This window comes from Pinus tabuliformis, chromosome 6, assembly GCF_031772625.1.
Source record: "Pinus tabuliformis cultivar Carrire ecotype Pingquan chromosome 6, CPIR1, whole genome shotgun sequence".
Taxonomy (NCBI): domain Eukaryota; kingdom Viridiplantae; phylum Streptophyta; class Pinopsida; order Pinales; family Pinaceae; genus Pinus; species Pinus tabuliformis.
Window position 1 is genome coordinate 1,324,702,156 of NC_142292.1, and position 18,419 is coordinate 1,324,720,574.

The 18,419-nt window shown below is 38.9% G+C and overlaps 1 pseudogene; it reads left to right on the plus strand.

Moving 5' to 3' along the window:
• Nucleotides 1–16,316, plus strand: part of LOC149263488 (uncharacterized) — a 114,193-nt pseudogene extending 97,877 nt beyond the window's left edge.
• Nucleotides 16,317–18,419: the final 2,103 nt, after the last annotated feature.

Consider the following 18,419-nt stretch of genomic DNA (forward strand, 5'->3'; position numbering starts at 1 on the left):
ATATATATATATATATATATATATATATATCTTTGAGATAATTTATATTACTATAAAACTAAAGATTTTGCGTTGTATAAAGAGCTGAACTTTTGCATCTAGAATTCAGGGATTGAGATGAGTGGACTGCAATATTATAAGGTAGTCTCATAAGTTGAAGGAAAAAGAAAGACTCGTCTAATGAGGGATTTTGGCATCTATTATCTCATGCTACAACAAGAATTCTCCACTCTATGGTTTAAGTAAGACTCTCAACAAGCCAATCAACATAGTTTATAGAGATGCAAATCATTGCAGAGATTTTAGTCAATCTAAGAAAAGTAGAGGCATAAGAAGCCTATATAGTTCTAGTATAGAATATTGGCATGAGAAGGCTTGGGAAAGGAAAAGATGGAAATCTATATCAGAAGAATTTTCTTGCAATTATAATTGTTTCAGTGATTTCCATACATCTAAGACAACTTCTGACTCAACAACCAAAGCGTTAAAATTGTCAACTAGGGTCAAACCCCACATGGGTCATATTATTTATGATGGCTGATATTTTTCTTGGATTCCTCTCTCTGAGAGGTGTAAGATTGATCTAAAGATCATCCAATTTTGACATGTACAAATGAAGTTATGAATTTATTTTCATTATGGTCAAATTGTCAAGGTCGGCCAAAAAACTTATGTAAGCTCAAAAGCCTAACAATCACGTCTCTTCCTTCATTTGGAAACACTCATCTTCAAAATTCTCTCTCTCTCTCTCTCATCATTGATTGGGTATAGATTTCTAGGCCTCTCTCTCTCAACATGTCTAAAATTTTAGGAGAGCGAAATTTCTATAGGCCAAAATTTCAGGAGGCCAAAATTTTAGGAGAGCGAAATTTGAGGAGGCTAAAATTTGAAGAGAGTGAATCATCAAGAAGCCAAAATTTCAGGAGACTGGATTTCAAGATAGTTTGACCAAGTGTTGACCAACATGCATTGACCTCCTTTGACTGCATTTTTGTGATGGCTATCTCTATTTGGGCAGGCTGCATTTATGGGCACAAATATGGAGGATAAATGTTGACTATTGACAAGCGTTGACTGCAGCTAGGGCTGACTGCAAGTGGGTTCTTTAGCCAGACTTTGACTTGGTTGAATTTGACTATTTTGAAGGCTATTTTGTCTTGTTGTTTGGAGGCTGAAGTTCACTGAAGTTGACCGATTTGCTATAAATCTTCCCTGTTGACCAGCGTTGACTTTTCTGGTTAGGGATATTTTGCTGCTGTTATAAATTATCATATTTTTAAATTGTACTATCTCTCTTTGCTAAACTATTGAAGACTAAAAGAAGATTTTATCGAGGGTTTCTCCACATTGGGGTTTTCCCTTGGCTGGTTCCACATATTGTGTCCTCTCCTCTTGGCGTGTCTTCTACTGATTATGGTTATGTTCTATCTACATTTTACTATGATGTTGATGTGTTTGCCAATTTGAATATTGATACTGGGCTAATAAAGAAATTGAAGTAAAATTTCTCTAAAGCATAGAACATACCATTGTCGCCTAAAATTAACATTATATCAGCGCTGAGGTGAAGACAAAGCCCAAGCAAGAGTGAAAGAGAAATCACCAAAGATAGTTGGACAAGGAAAAAAAGGTTCAATGGGTGCCTCATCCTAATTCCTGGCTGAAGAGAAGATCCATGGTAAATCTGACTATCATGGATGGAAGATGTCCCTTGATTTGACCTTGGAAGAAAAAGAAGTGATGGACTATGTGCAGGGTAAAATATGTGAACCTCCTTCAAATGCATTGGCTACTGCAAAGACCAAGTACAATAGGGCTAAGTTCAAAGCAAAGAATATTATTAGGGATTCCATTGACAAGCATCTGGTGGCCTACATCTCCGAATTGAAGACCTCCAAGGAGATCTACGACAGGTTGGTCGACATGTTCAAGGTTAGTTTTGCTGGTCAAAGTCTATTTCTCAAGAATAAGTTGAAGGATATTAAGAAGGGAAAGGACAAGGATATTCAATCCTATTTCTTGAGGATTACTGAGATCGAGAATGATCTACTCTCAATTCGACAAGTCATTCCTGATAGGGAACTTATTCTCACCACCCTTGGAGGACTCGCAGCTGAGTGGACTGTATTTAGAACCACCATACTCAACAATGATTGAATTCCATGGTTTGAAGAATTGATGTCGAGATGCATTCAAGAAGAAACAAGAATGGCAGAGAAAGAAATGCCTTCTAATAGAAGCAGCCCCACTGCATTCTCCATCATGCCAAAAGAAGATATAATGCAGGGTCTAAAGGTCATTTCCATGTAAATCCTGGATCTAAGGGAGGAACAAAGGGTGGGTACTTTGTTTGCAATAAGTTATGCAACTATGCAATGGAGTGTCCAAATAGAAGGGACACATCACATGATGATGATCACAATAATTCCAGGGGTAACTTCAACGACAATGATCGAAGGAATTGCAGTTCCAATGAAAAAGGAAAAAGGAATGTGGGACATCAAGGAAATGGTCTTGAACCATCCAAGAAATCAAGGAACTCCATGCATGAAGAATCAAATGTTGTTAACAATAGGCAAAAATAGTACTATCCTATATCGACCCTCTCCACTGCCTCTCCTCTAGAGACTTTGGGAAATTGGTTAATTGATAGTGGTGCCTCAAGGCACTTCATTGGATACAAGGAAGCCCTCTCTAATATGATAGAAAAGGATACAAACTTGGATATCATCCTTGGAGATGATGCCACCTATCCTGTTAAGGGAGTAGGGAATGTTACCCTTCAATTGAATCAAGGTAACACTATTCCTTTGCAAGAAGTACTATATGTACCTAATATTAAGAAGAACCTGGTGCCCATTTCAGCCATGGAGGACAAAGGATTCAAGGTGGCATTCATCAATGGAAAGGTACATGTTTGGAAAATAAATTATAAATATGATTTTACTCTTGGGTTTAGGGTTGAAACTTTATATCATGTTGGAGGAATTCCATTGGGAGCCATGTCTTGCGACACATCTCTACAATATGAACTGTGACACCGAGGTTTGCCCATCTTCATTATAAGGCACTACCGAATATGACATAGATGGTGACAGGTATGCCCGAGTTCAAAGTAGAGCATGAAGGTGTATGTCCAGGACGTGCAAAAGGAAAACTTTCAAGGGGACCATTCCCCTCAAGTAATAGCAATACCATAGATATATTGCAATTGATCCACTCTGACATATCTAGTATGATGCTCGTAAACTATTTGCGAGCATACTTATATTATCTCACCTTTACGGATGATTATTATCATAAGACCTACATCTACTTCTTGAAGAAGAAGGATGAAGTGTTCACCTAGTTCTGACACTTCAAAGCTTTGATCGAAAACCAATCTGAGAATAAAATCAAGATATTGCGGACTGATAATTGGACCAAGTACGAATCCAATGAATTCTAAGATTATTGCGGAGAAGCTAGCATTAAGAGGGAGACTACAATTTCATACACTCCAGAGAAAAATGGTGTGGCTGAAAGGAAGATTCACTCTATTGTAGAAGCAGTTCATGCCATGCTTCATGATCAAGGCCTTCCAAAGTTCCTATGGGTTGAAGCTGCAAATACCGTCGTGTATGTTAAAAACTGATGCCCTCATCAAGAATTAGACTCCAGGACTCCCGAAGAAATGTTCACTCGTAAGAAACCCGATGTCTCCAATTTTAGAATATTTGGAAGTCTTGTATATTTTCATATGCCGAATGAGAAAAGAAGAAAATTGGGTGCATCTGGGAAGAAAGGAATCTTTGTGGGTTATAGTGAAAATTGTAAGGGATATATAATTTATGTGGCTGGTTAAAAGGAAGTTGAGAAAAGTCATGATGTCACCTTCGATGAAGATATGGCCCTCGGGTAGATCAACAACCTTCCTATCCTAAGGAAGTAAAAAGAAGCTGACACCAGAAATCAGGTTGCAAAAGAAGACGAAACGATGCCTGATGTTGATGAACCTATGGATCCTATTGATCCTCCTCCTCATGAGCCCTCCTCCTCCAAAAGGATACCCTCATGGCTTAGGGAGACGCTCGAAGATTCTGAGAGACACATTACACCAAGGGGAACTTTTTGTGAGAGTAAGAAGCGGAATAGGTATCAAGGATATCTGGCCGCCATGAGAACTATCATTCAAAATGAGCCCTGATCATTTGAAGAAACTGTGAAGCATCAAGTATGAAAGGATTATATGAATGAATAATATGAGCGAATTATGAAGAATGATGTTTGGGTTGTGGTCCCTAGACCCTAGGACAAATCGGTTCTCACCTCTAAGTGACTCTACAAAATCAAGCATGGAGCTGATGGAAATGCAGACCCTGTCCTTCACAAATGTAAGAGGGAGTTGGATTCTGAATTTGAGATGAAGGTCCTAGGACCAATGCATTATTTCTTAGGGTTGAAGGTCTGGCAAAATACAAGTGAATGTTTCCTCTCTTAGGGAAAATATATTGTGAAGATATAGGAAAAATTTGGGATGGTAGACTGCAAGCCTGTGACTACTCCAATGGAACTTAACTTTAAGAAGTTATGTGGTAGTGTTGTTGGACCTAAATTGTGAAATGCTTCTGAGTATCGTCAACTCATAGGAGAATTTTTTATCTTGGTGAAATCCCATCCGAAAATATGTTTTGCACTTAACACATTGAGGAAATATATGGTTTAGCCTCATCATATACATTATATTGGTGCCAAGAATCTTTTGAGATATCTTTGGGGCACAATCACTCATGGACTGAGATACATTTCTAGAGATGTGAAGCCACATGGTTATTATGATGTTGATTGGGCTAACAGTGTGGTGGATTACAAGAGAACTTATGGATGTTGTTTTTGTTTCGGTTCTGCTTCGATATCTTGAATGAGTAAGAAGCTGAAATATGTTTCCTTGAGAATCGTCGAGGCCGAATACATAACTGCTAGTATGGCTTCCTGTGAAGTTGTCTGGTTGAGGAAGCTCTTCAATGAAATTTTTGGACATGTGTTGGATACCACCACGATCCTCTACGACAACCAGAGTGGGATCTGATTATCATAGAATCTCAAGTTTCATGATCACTCCAAGAATTAGATATAAGGTACCACTTTATCTGGGATATGGTACGACAAGGATAAATAAGGCTCCATCACATTGGGGTTGATGAATAGGTTGAAAATATTATGACAAATCCCCTAGGGAGGGTCAAGTTCTTGGCCTTTACTTGGATTTGTGGATAGACCCTCTTATGAGGGTCCTCTATGAGATGGACATTGAGCTCTGGGAGCTTCGGGGGGCTTGGGGTTCTTCTTGGAGCGATGAGCAACCATAGGGTGAGTGGTCCAGACTTCCCCTAGTGTTTTGCTGTGTACAGGGTGAGTCTTTTAGCTTTCCCCTATGATACCCCTTGGTGACATGTAGGCAGGATGAGTGGTTCATCCTTCTCCTATTGAGAAATCCTACCCATGTAGTTAGGGACTCATGGGAAGTACCTCTCATCTGACCAATGAGTAGGGAAATGAGGATACAGACCATAGTACTATTGATGGACACATCGTGTACTATCGTACTCCCTATGATAGGATGACCAATATTGATCTGGGATCAATTGGAATTGACTTTGGGTCAGTAAGAGTGGTATGAGACACTTTCTTTTGATTGGAATTGACTTTGGGTCAGTAAGAGTGGTATGACACACTTTCCTTTGATTGGGACTAACTACGGGTAAGTAGAGAATGGTATGATACATTCTCAAGAACTTCCTCTTCTTCATAGTTTAGCATGGCGGAGCATAGCAGAGTAGTGCATTGATGACAGAGATAGTACATATTAGCAGATGGAGTTCTCGCTGGTTGAGAGGGACTGTTAAAATTAACGACTAGGGACAAACTCCACATGGGTAATATTATTTATGATAGCTGATATTTTTCTTGGATTCCTCTCTCTGTGAGGTGTAGGTATTATCTAAATATCCTTTGATTCTGACATGTACAAATGAAGTTATGAATTTATTTTGATTATGGTCAAATTGTCAAGGTGTGCCAACAAACTTATGTAGGCTCAGAAGCCCAACAGTCACATATATTTGTCCTCAACATTGCATATATATAGAAGGTGACTTAGCCTCATTTGGACACACTAATCTTCACACTTCTCTCTCTCTCCTCATTGATTAGGTATGGATTTCTGGGCCTCTCTCTCTCCACATGTCTGAAATTTCAGGAGAGTGAAATTTCAGGCGTCCAAAATTTCAGGATGCCAAAATTTTAGGAGAGCGAAATTTTAGGAGGTTGAAATTGTTGGAGAGAGAAATTTTAGGAGACCCAATTTCTGGGTAGTTTGACCAAGAATTGACCAGCATGGGTTGACCTCCTTTGACTATGTTTTTGTGAGCCCTATCTCTATTTAGGCAGGTTCCGTTTATGGGCACAAAGATCGAGGCTAAATGTTGATTGTTGACCAATGTTCACTGCAGCTAGGGATAAGGGTAGGTGGGTTGTTTGACCAGACTTTGATTGGGCTGAATTTGATTGTTTTGAGGGTTGTTTTATCTTTTTATTTGTAGTCCAAAGTTGACAGAAGTTGACTGATTTGCTGAGGGTCAAATATGCCTTGTTGTCCAACGTTGACTTTTCTGGTTAGGGCTCTTTTGCTACCATTGTAAATTATTGGATTTGTAAATTGTACTATCTCTCTCTACTGAACTATCAAAGACTAAAAGAAGATTTGATCAAGGGTTTCCCCACATTGGGGTTTTTACCTGGCCGGTGCCACATCTTGTGTCCTCTTGTCTTGGCTTGTCTTTTATTATTTATGTTTATGTTGTATCTGCATTTTCCTATCATGTTGATGTGATTACTATTCTGAATATTGATAATGGGCTAATAAGGAAATTGAAGTAAAATTTTTCTAAAGCATAGAACATACCATTTTTCGTAAAATGAGATTGTTAAAGACAAATAATCTAGTATTGGCACTATACATAATAAATATGGCTGCATTGGGGCAACACACAAATTTTCTCCATCAATGAACTCTGTTACGAAATCAGAAAATATGCTCCAATCTTATTAGTAATCTTGGATTACATGAGTATATGACAATATGAATTTCCCCGGGAGCCTTTCTTCAATTTGATGTTCACCATGCATGTCGATAACTACTTCTAGTGACTTGTACACACTCTTGGTTTCATCTCTATGCTCAGGTAACCATGGTTGTTATTATATGTTCTCTATGTTTTAAAAGCCTTCCTTCATCGGCAAACTAGAACAATGCATCAAAATGAGTGGGCCCATTGTTATAGACATTTTTGTGCCTTACAACTCTAAGCATGAAATGTCCATAAACCAAGGGCTCCTAAGTCCCTAAAAGTGTTATTCCAACCCCTAAAGGAACAATGTCAACAAATTACATCTTCTCCCAGAAGTTCTCCACTAGAAACTGCTCAGAATAAGTCAAATCAGGATCATTTCAGCTGCTCCACTAGCCAAGTGCGTTGCATAGCACCTAAGTCCACTAGCTAGGTGCGTTGCAACGCACCTAAATGCACTACCAGGGTGCGTTGAGAGGGAAATGACAAATGGCAATGTCATTCCGCGAGGTGGAGAGACAATGGAAGCTTCCAGAATCTTCTCCAATGACACTTGCCTCACTGAATTCGACCAAGGATGAGTAAGAGGCTTTCAGTCTCCAAGTGGAAGCAAGAACTGACAGAGAGAAGCCACTAATCAATTCATGAGCTGACTCATCCTCCTTGCATACATCTATATATGGATCCCTCATCCCAGAGATCCAGAGGCTGGAATTTTGCACATTGTAAGGAATTGCTGTTGGTTTTGAGATACATATCAGAGAATTGAGTGATCTATGCTTTGTTGGGGGTGAAGAAGGGACTTCTTTGCTGGGAGGTTGATGCTGGGTCAGGAATCATCGGTTGTAACTCCTCCTGGATCTTCTTGTATATCAATAAAACTATTTGAGTTTCTTCTCCATGCTTGTGTTTCATTGATGCTTGTTACATTTGTATGGTTAACTTAAATCTGATCCTAAGTTATTTATGAGCATAAACCCATGTCTTTGTATAGTTTCCTTCTTCTGTGATCTTACAGGTACTTGGTGAAGCTGGGCAAGTGAGGGAGCAGGTAGTTGGAAGCTGTCAAAGAGGAGAGAGATTGGATCAAAGGACTAGCGCAAGACACAGGTTGGTTCATCCTATTCCTCTTTGTTTATAGTTCATAAAGAAGGATACAAAAGTAGTTTTCTCTGTTTGTTTCTAAGGTAGCTGTCACATCTTAGTGGGATAGAGTCGTTCTAAATAGACACTTTTCCCGATAACAAAATGGCGACTCCGCTGGGGATCATGTCTAGTTAGTTTGTTTGTGTTTCTCTTGTTGTTTGTTTCATAAACTTAGAAGTAGCAATCGAACTGCATTTGCCATTAACAAATGCAAAGTAGGCATCTGCTGCTTCAATCCATTCACTGGATTTGTTTATGATTTGAACAGCTGATTCATAAACTAACTGATTGTCCTTGTGATAGCTCTTATACCCCCTTTTAGATCTATCTTTGATTGTGCATTACTGATTTCTTTTACTCGGCCAAAAACCATAGATTAAACTGCAAACCGTGACCCAGAACCCGGATAGAAGTCTCGTTTCTGCCCCAGCGCAGGCACTGTGAAGAGCTTCTGCATTTCAATGCACTTCCCGAGAGGGCTACCTACACTGCAATGCAGTTTCTCTGTGTAACAGGTGTGCTGATCAGCCTAGCCCTGTGCAGCTGAGGTTCTTTGCTTCATTTTTCCAGTTTTATCTCTGATTTTTGCAGCCTGTGATCAATGTTTGACTGTTTCAAACCCCTTTTCCTTTCTGATATTCCACCTCAGTTGTACAAAAGAATTGTAGATGTTTTTATGTGTTTGTTGAGTCATCTACAGTTTTCCATTGCAAAAGTAGAATAGTCATACTGTCGTCCTTTGATTTAGATCTGTCGCTACTGTCGATTTCGATCATAGGAGAAAGTTTATTTGCTATTGATAGTCGATTATGCTTTTACTTTTGCCTTTGGTTTGAATTTGTGACTTTCTAGTATCGAAACGAGTATTTATTTCAAAATCATAAAGTGTCGTAATCATCTCTACCTTTTGATTTCGAAAAGAAGCTTGTTTGTGTTTGTCACTTAAAAGCAAATTCAGATTTGTACATCAACTTTCTTTTTAGGCATCAATATTAAGAAATCAAAAAACAAAACACATGCATGTGCATTTGCATATTGACAGTATGTTTGGCTTGATTTAGGAAAGTGCATTTACAGTGTGCTCTTTGCTCTTTGCAAAAAGATTGTGTCTTTCTTTTCCCCTAGTAGCTAGGATTTTCATTGCTGAAAAGAGATAAAAGTTTTTTTATCATCTTTAGATTGCATTTTAGGAATTACATCTACATCTCGTGGTGATCCCAAAAGGAAAACTTCATAAGAAAGATCAACTTAAAATAAATTCAATGAACTTAACAACGCTTTGGAACTTAACGCACAACATTTAGAGGTCTAGGCTAGAGACATATTCTGGCGTCGTAAAGCCTGGTAACTGTTGTCCTCATTGATGGTTGGGTGATTCCTCCACTTTGAGACGATAAGTGCCAGTACAGACTTGTGCTCCTACATACCGTCGAGTATATATTGGGAGACCCCTATAGGCTTAAATCTTTTATCCATAGGAAGCCGTGTCGGCCGCCCTACTGATCGCAATGCACCTAACAAAGCATTCGGGAAGATTGACTGCCGTACCGTAAAAAGTATTCTGCAGTTTTGCGATTGGTTTGGTACTCCCTCTACCTAGACCTCCAGAGCAATCCCTTTCGTTCCTTTTCAGACTCTTTAACGGAAAAGGTCCATCTGAGCACTTGTCACTTCAGGCTCATTAAAAATCGAAGGAGACTAGAGTCATCTTTTGTTTTTTCTCGACTCTTAAAAACTGAAAAAAAAAGTTGTGTCAAAGCGTGTTAAAATTTATTTTAAACGGAATATTCATACCCCTTTCCTACGTTGATCTTAGGTTGAGAAAATGGAGCCTACCAACCAAGAAATTCCCCTTGGTGGAAATCCTAGTCCCTTCTCCTCTTGGGGAGATGTTGGGGCGCCCCATATGGCCACATTGTCGCTTCCAAGACTGACAAATGGTTTGCCTGTATGGCTCTTCTCAACCTCTGTCGTTCAGAACACCACTATTCCTGAACAATCGAATCAGCAATTAGACGAGTCCAGAGTTGCCCACCAGCCTTCTACTTCCTCTAATTCTTTCTCTCCTCCTTCCTCTTCGCTTGATGGAACTGGTAAAAATAAAAGCCAAGTTCCTAAGGAGAAGAAGGAAAAGAAGAAGAAAGAGAAGAAGAAGAAGGAACCAAAGGCGAATGTGGGAAAACGAGTGTCGTCTAACGAAAATCCACACACTGCACCGACCAGGCCTAAATCGCCATGTGTCATTTGCAAAGGAGACCACCTTCACAGAGATTGTCCTTACATCCCTCGGATACTAAGGGACTGGTCTCCTCGTTTGCACAATCCGGTGTCGTCAACCTCTGATGATCATGTTGAAAGCACACCGTCAACTAGTGAAAGTGAAGCCCCAGGACAAAAAGGGAAAGCTAGATTTCCCTGTAAACTGTGTGAAGGCAATCATGCCATCCACCGTTGTCCCTTTTTAGATGAAGCTAAAAGAGTTTTCGATGATCGTCCGGTTTCACCGTTACGACTTCCTCCTGGATATAAAAAACTCTTGCCGAGTCCGTCACTAGCTGAGAATCCAGCTGGCCCACTCAAGTGGTCGGCTGAAGCACTTATCATTGAAGATAAACCAAATGAATCCATACCAGACGAAAGTCAAAAGTTCGAGGCCGCAGTTGACCCGGTCTTGCCTTCAGAGGTTTTATCTTCAGATGATACAATCACTGAAGAAAACAAGGATGACACCGTCCAAATTCTCTTCATAAACACAGACTCCGACGAACATGGGGGCAATTTACCCATTCCTTTACCGCAAGAAGGAAGTTCGTCAGAGCCGTACCCAGCCATCTATTTGGTCCCACCTCCAAGCAACCTAGTTGTCTCCTTTGACTGGAATCAACTAGGCAGACCCCGTTTACCAGCAAGCATACCATTCCGAATTATCATTAAAATATATAGAATGGTTATGGCTGGTACCATCATAGATGAGGGGGCTTCTGTGAGTATCCTTTCCTTGACTGCTTGGAAAGCGCTTGGTTCGCCATCACTTTTACCTGAGATGAGAAATCTGACAGGCTTTGATAAAGGAACCAGTCGACCTTTAGGGATCCTTCCCGATGTGCCCATAACATTGAGAAGGAAGACAGTTCGCATGAACGTAATGGTAGTTCAAGGACCCTTGGATTATAACCTACTCCTTGGACGAGACTATATTTATTGCATGGGAGTGATTGTCTCCTCACTCTTTAGAGTAATGTGTTTTCCGCACGAAGGAAGAATGGTCAAGCTCGTGGACCAACTTTCATTTCCCGGATCACGCATAGTAAATAGTCATATACCGTCCCTAAATGGTCTTTTCACGCAAGAAATGTCTCGATCTCCAGTCCGTCCTCCCGATGAGCGCGAGTAATTCGGAGGGATATGACTGAAACCCAGGGGGCATGCGTCCTAGTCTGCTTCGGCAGGAAAACTTTGGGTATAGGGTAGGTTTCCGCGGGAGAATATGACTAGTCTGTACCCCGTCCGTGATTGGAAGAGGGGTTATTATAGAATAAGATTCTCTTGTCAAAGTTATGTGAGTTGGCGGGCATCGTCACTCGCCTTTGTTTATTTCGAACAACATCGCCGAAGAAGTGTTTTGTTTACGCCGTAAATAGAACAATCTTTGGGTAACCTGTAAGAGGTAGGCCTCTCTCGGTAAAACAAATGTTTTGATGGAAAGAAGTAGAGGTAACCTTGAAACTCTGTTTTATACCTGGGGGCATGCAAACCTTTTGGAGTGCAAGCAAAGAGTGATTATTTATCTGTTTTTTGGATTAGTCGTTTCCTAACTTGCATAAAGAAAGGATGTGAGGCAACACTCGAAAGCTTGCCATTTTTATATGAGACATTCTTATCATATCACTGGATTAATCAAGCAGTGTTACCGCAAGGTTCAAGCTTGTTAAAAAATAAACCCGCACCGAGCAAATGTTTCCACCCGCGTTTAAGCTCATTAAAAAATGAACTAACCCCTGGTAAATGACCACCATGAATGTAACATTTCAGCCATTAAATCGTTGGTCGTGTTTGCACCGTCACCTCCACTTTTCCATTGGCCGATCATTCACCTCCATTTGATTGTTTACCCATTTTGAGGAACAGCTGCGAAGAGTGATTTCACTAGCCATCCTTGTGACACTGCCGTGATTGGAAAATTCCAAACCTTACCTGGAATCAGCTGCCACCCATTTTATCACTCCTTCCTCAAAAGACGAGTCTTCTTTAAGCTCTTTTCTGACTCGTAAAATATGAAAATATTGCTGAGTTCTGGCCTTCCAGCTCGTTAAAGCGACGGGAAGTGCTATCCCTCCTCTAGATTTTAATCTTTTTTGACCTGAGGGATTATTGCACAAAAAGATCGAGCGCTTGTTTTGTTCGGCTCGTTAAAGCTATCGAAAATTCATCCCTTCTGTATTGTTTTATACTTTTTTGGACTTAAGGGATTAGATGACGAAAAAGGAATTTTGGAGTTACCTTTACGTACCTTTTCAGACTCTCTAAAAATGAAAAGGACCGAGTTATCTTTGTCATTAGACTCGTTAAAAAGATTAATAGCGACAAACTTGTCTTTAGACGAGAACGAGTTTCACTATCGCTAGGCTCGTTAAAACATAGCGATGGGTTTGCCCGAAGGGCAAATTATAGAACAAGCATATGTTATCCTCCTCAAGCTTGACAAAAATAAAGAAGTACTGGTCAGCAATGACTGGGGAAAAATTGGGAAGAAAACTCAAAGAATCTTTATTGGTAGCAAGTCGCTCTTGAACATGACACTTCCGCTCCGTGCCCGAGTCGGGTTGGGTTGTTTCATTCACCGGTCACATCGCCATGGTCTCGCCATACCATCCACATTTGGGGTTAATGCTACCAATCCATCACATAAGTGTCGCCGACATGTTCAAGAGAAGTCATCCAGAAAGGCCATCTGTGTCCCGCCCACTACCATACATTATACTCCATTCTTTCATGACCGCCACCCTGAACCATATATCATCAGATCGTTTTCACCTCCATCAAAATCATTTGCTCCGTTCCGTGTCATTGATGTGGGATTCATTAAGGCCATCCTATGATGGATAACTTCTTGTCAACATCGGCTCATTATCCAAGAAGTTGATCTAGGAACACCCCATTCAGTACTTTGAAGCTTGCATGCCTCAATGGCAAGTTTCTCACTTCCGGCGATAGGTTTACATCAATGACCTTCGACCGAAAGATTTTGTGTGGTGTTCGATGCCAAGTCCTTTATTCACACCACGTGAATTGTACTGCAGTACCTTGAGGGTCATTATCATTATCGGTGATTCCTCTCGTGCTTGTTAACAGTTTACATCATTGACTGGTAATCAAGCGATGTCTTTCGATGTTCGACTTCAAAACATTTCTCACATGGATCGACTTGTACTTCGAGTGAAGATTGGACGAGATTGAAGACCCCGGATCTAGTTTCATCCATCCGGGCTGCGATATATATTCAGGAAAATAAAGACATTGAAATGTACAGCATTGCAGCACAGATAATCATCCTACCAAAAGGATGATGGCTCTATCAAAATCATCAGTCTACCATCAGACGATTGTCTGTCCTATGTACATGAAAATGAATTTATAAAGCTGAGCATGGGAATTCCCGCCTCAGCTAGATCATGAAAACAATATGAAGATAATGTATTGTATTGTATCTTATTACAGGTCTCCTCCCAGCATTGAAAGAACTTCGGATCCTCCTAATAAAGCATTTCACCCGATAAACGGCCTCATACTTTAGGGGGCAACTGTTATAGACATTTTTGTGCCTTACAGCTCTAGGCATGAAATTTCCATAAACCAAGGGCTCCTAAGTCCCTAAAAGTGTTGTTCCAACCCCTAAAGGAACAAGGTCAACAAATTACAGCTTCTCCCAGAAGTTCTCCACCAGAAACTGCTCAGAATAAGTCAAATCAGGATCATTTCAGCTACTCCACTAGCCAAGTGTGTTGCATAGCACCTAAGTCCACTAGCTAGGTGTGTTGCAACGCACCTAAATGCACTACCAGCGTGCGTTGAGTGGGAAATGACAAATGGCGGTGTCATTCCGCAAGGTGGAGAGACAATGGAAGCTTCCAAAATCTTCTCCAATGACACTTGCCTCACTGAATTCGACCAAGGATGAGTAAGAGGCTTTCAGTCTCCAAGTGGAAGCAAGAATTGACAGAGAGAAGCCACTAATCAATTCATGAGCTGACTCATCCTCCTTGCATATATCTATATATGGATCCCTCATCCCAGAGATCCAGAGGCTGGAATTTTTCACATTGTAAGGAATTGTTGTTGGTTTTGAGATACATATCAGAGAATTGAGTGATCTATGCTTTGTTGGGGGTGAAGAAGGGACTTCTTTGCTGGGAGGTTGATGCTGGGTCAGGAATCATCGGTTGTAACTCCTCCTGGATCTTCTTGTATATCAATAAAACTATTTGAGTTTCTTCTCCATGCTTGTGTTTCATTGATGCTTGTTACATTTGTATGGTTAACTTAAATCTGATCCTAAGTTATTTATGAGCATAAACCCATGTCTTTGTATAGTTTCCTTCTTTTGTGATCTTACAGGTACTTGGTGAAGTTGGGCAAGTGAGGGAGCAGGTAGCTGGAAGCTGTCAAAGAGGAGAGAGATTGGATCAAAGGACTAGCGCAAGACACAGGTTGGTTCATCCTATTCCTCTTTGTTTATAGTTCATAAAGAAGGATACAAAAGTAGTTTTCTCTGTTTGTTTCTAAGGTAGCTGTCACATCTTAGTGGGATAGAGTCGTTCTAAATAGACACTTTTCCCGATAACACCCATATCTCTTTAAAACACTGAAACGGAGGAGGGAGTGTCAATGATATACCATAGAAATGCCTCAAAAGAAGTGAGCCTACTATTTTTTAAAACAATTGAAATAGAGGGAGGATGATGGAAGTGATATTAAAGTGGGAATATACTAAACATACTTCCCTTATATCAATCTATGAGTTGAGACTTGAGAGGTTGTCTAGTTGGCATCATTTGGATGAACTACACATAGAAACAATAACACAACTTGGAAGAGTAGATTCTTCTCACCAAAACATCTAATGATTTGGATAAGTAGTCGATCATAAAAGGACTAACTCACAAATCCTTTAAACTGGGCCCTTTAAAATGACCATATCAAATCATGAAAATTTAACAGGCATGAATGAGATAATTTATATTACTACAAAAGTAAAGATTTTCCGGTGTATAGAGAGTTGAATTTTTGCATCTAGGATTCAGGGATTGAGAAGAGTGGACTGCAATATTGTGTGATAGTCTCATAAGGTGAAGGAAAAAGAAAGACTCATCTAATGAGGGATTTTGGCATCTACTATCTCATGGTACAACAAGAATTCTCCACTCTATGGTTTAAGTAAGACTGTCAACAAGCCAATCGACATAGTTTATAGAGATGCAGATCATTGCAGAGATTTCGGTTAATATACAAAAAGTAGAAGCATAAGAAGCCTATATAGTTCTATTATAGAGCATTGGCATGAGAAGGCTTGGGAAAGGAAAAGAGATCAATCTCTATCACAAGAATTTTCTTGCAATTATAATTGTTTCAGTTCTAGACCTCTAAGACAAATTTTGACTCAACAACCCAAGAGGCCAAAGTTGATTCTCCTTATTCAACTTTGAGACATACTTCTAATACTCCCTGAGTTAGGAAGCTTATAAGCATGGACTTAGATGAGTTGAATGGGTATCTAGATCTAGAATTCAGTTTCAATTATGAAGAAATGCATGAGCTCTCAATACCTTGCTAGCCCTGGAGTTATGTTATGCAATCGATCAACATTTTCAAGATGATCACCATTATAAATCTTGTCTTGTGTCTACTCTTGATAATAGGGATTCTCCAAACAATGAGGGCTATGCCAAATATCCTATTACCAATTGGAAAATATCCAGCCTAGGATACCATCCCCAACAAGTGAAGGAACAATTGAAGGTTTGTTCTGAAGCTCTAGTCTGTGTTGTTCATCTCTGTAACTGATACTGAAAAAACAAAAGCAAAATCTCTATCTGAGGCTTAATATGTGATATATTATGTCATATTTTGTTGGAGAGTGATGAATTCTAGCGAGTTCTATTTCATATATATCTATGGTGTTGTTATAAAACTATATGACCTTTACATTTGCAACAATTTATTCTTCTTCCTGTATGGGTAATTCTCGCTTACTCTTGCCCTTTGTTACTATATCAACTGACTTGTAAATGTGTTCCTATAACTTTTGGGGACGCAAAATTTAATACTTCAAATAAATCAAATATTTAGTGATCTAATGCTTATTCCCAAGAAAGTTATTTTTTTTAATATTTCATATTCTTCCAACTCAACAATAATGATAAAATAGCTAATTTTTTTCTTGTTTAAGAAATCGGTACAATTCATATTTTAGTTAACTCTTCTTTTGGATGTTGTTTAGATGACTATCATGGACAAACGCCTCAATACCTGTCTAATTCCTTTGATTTTAAGATGTTCAATTGATTTTGGGATAGTTGATGTGAAAGTTCAACCACCTCTATCCTATCCATTTCATCTTGGAAACTCTCCTGAAGCTCCATCATCACCTTTTGGTGGAAACATTGATATGTTATGAATAGGTACAAGCTCTAGTCTCAATAACATGTTATGTACAAAGTTGGTGGATACGATGTGTTATCCTTATACAATACTTATGAGTACAATGGTCCCAACTCATGTTCCTTCATTAGAACTATGCTTAATATTGCCCAACATGTAAATATTTATAAGCTTTCTTCTATTCATAGATTATTGTATTCCACTGTACTAGTTCAACTTAGCTTATAGTGATAGTTTCATTCAATTCCAATAACTATAGTAACTTTATTTTAAGTTCTAATGTATATAAAAACACATAACATCTTATCATTATAAAAAATACTAAGCTCCTTATATAATGGTACTAAATCACATCTTATCTCGTTGTATCAGTATAACTACTTACTCTGTTGATTGGACCAATAATAATAACATATAAGTGTTCGTTTAACCAAAGTTGATAGTTCAAGCCTTACTTGTACCCAGTAAACAACTTGATGTTGTAGCCTATTGAAACCATTGCGTTCAATCATAATAGTACACCCATTTATATCTTCTTATAGACTAGTGATTACAGTTGTTAAGAGTAATGGACATAATACTAGTTTAGCTATCATGTATTATCCATAACTACACTCTTACTATGAGCTAATAGAAATAGTGATTCATAAGCATAGGTATAGTATTGCAATGATGGAACATGTGGTATTGATGAGAGCTAGTAGCTTACTAAGTAGAATGGTTATGTAATTATTATTAATAGTTACACTCTTATAACTCCATAGATAACATGGAACCAATAATGAATTAGCATCAGATCAAGCTAGTATAGTAATCATAGTATGCTTAAGAAGTTGAGTTACTATGGAAATCAATCTAATGGAAACAAGCTAAGTCAGGCTTGTAGTACTGTTTCACTTATACATATGAGTTCGATAATGTTAATCATTGTATTAATACTAAGCATCTTGTCATAGTTACTGTACTAGAACTAAACCCATGTAGATGAAGATTACTAGTATTCACCATACTAATAAGCTCAAACAAGTGCACTGATTGATAAGTGTGGCTAGTGTTTCCATATCATATGTGTCAAATATTAGCCCAAAGCTTATGTAAACATGATTACCTTACTTGGAATTATATCACTTATTAGTCCCTTCCTTTAGTAGGACTATAGGGATCGATAGATCATTGACACGCAATTAATTGAGTCATTAACCATTTTTTTTGGCATTATAACCATTTAGCAAAAGTTTTATAATGACAATTTTTATTCGTCCAAATTTTAACGAAGTTTACACCTAGAAGGAAATTGACCTCTCATTATAGGCTTCACTCATCCCAATGTGAAATATTGTGATAAGTTATATTTATGAAAAGTCCAGGAATGTTGTTTGTTGTGACAACTTATTTGTATCCAAAGCTTTTGTATGTTGTGACAACTTATTTATATCCAAAGGCTTTTAGCATGATGCTAGATTCCATTGATGGAATATGTTACTTCACAACATGGGACATGTTACT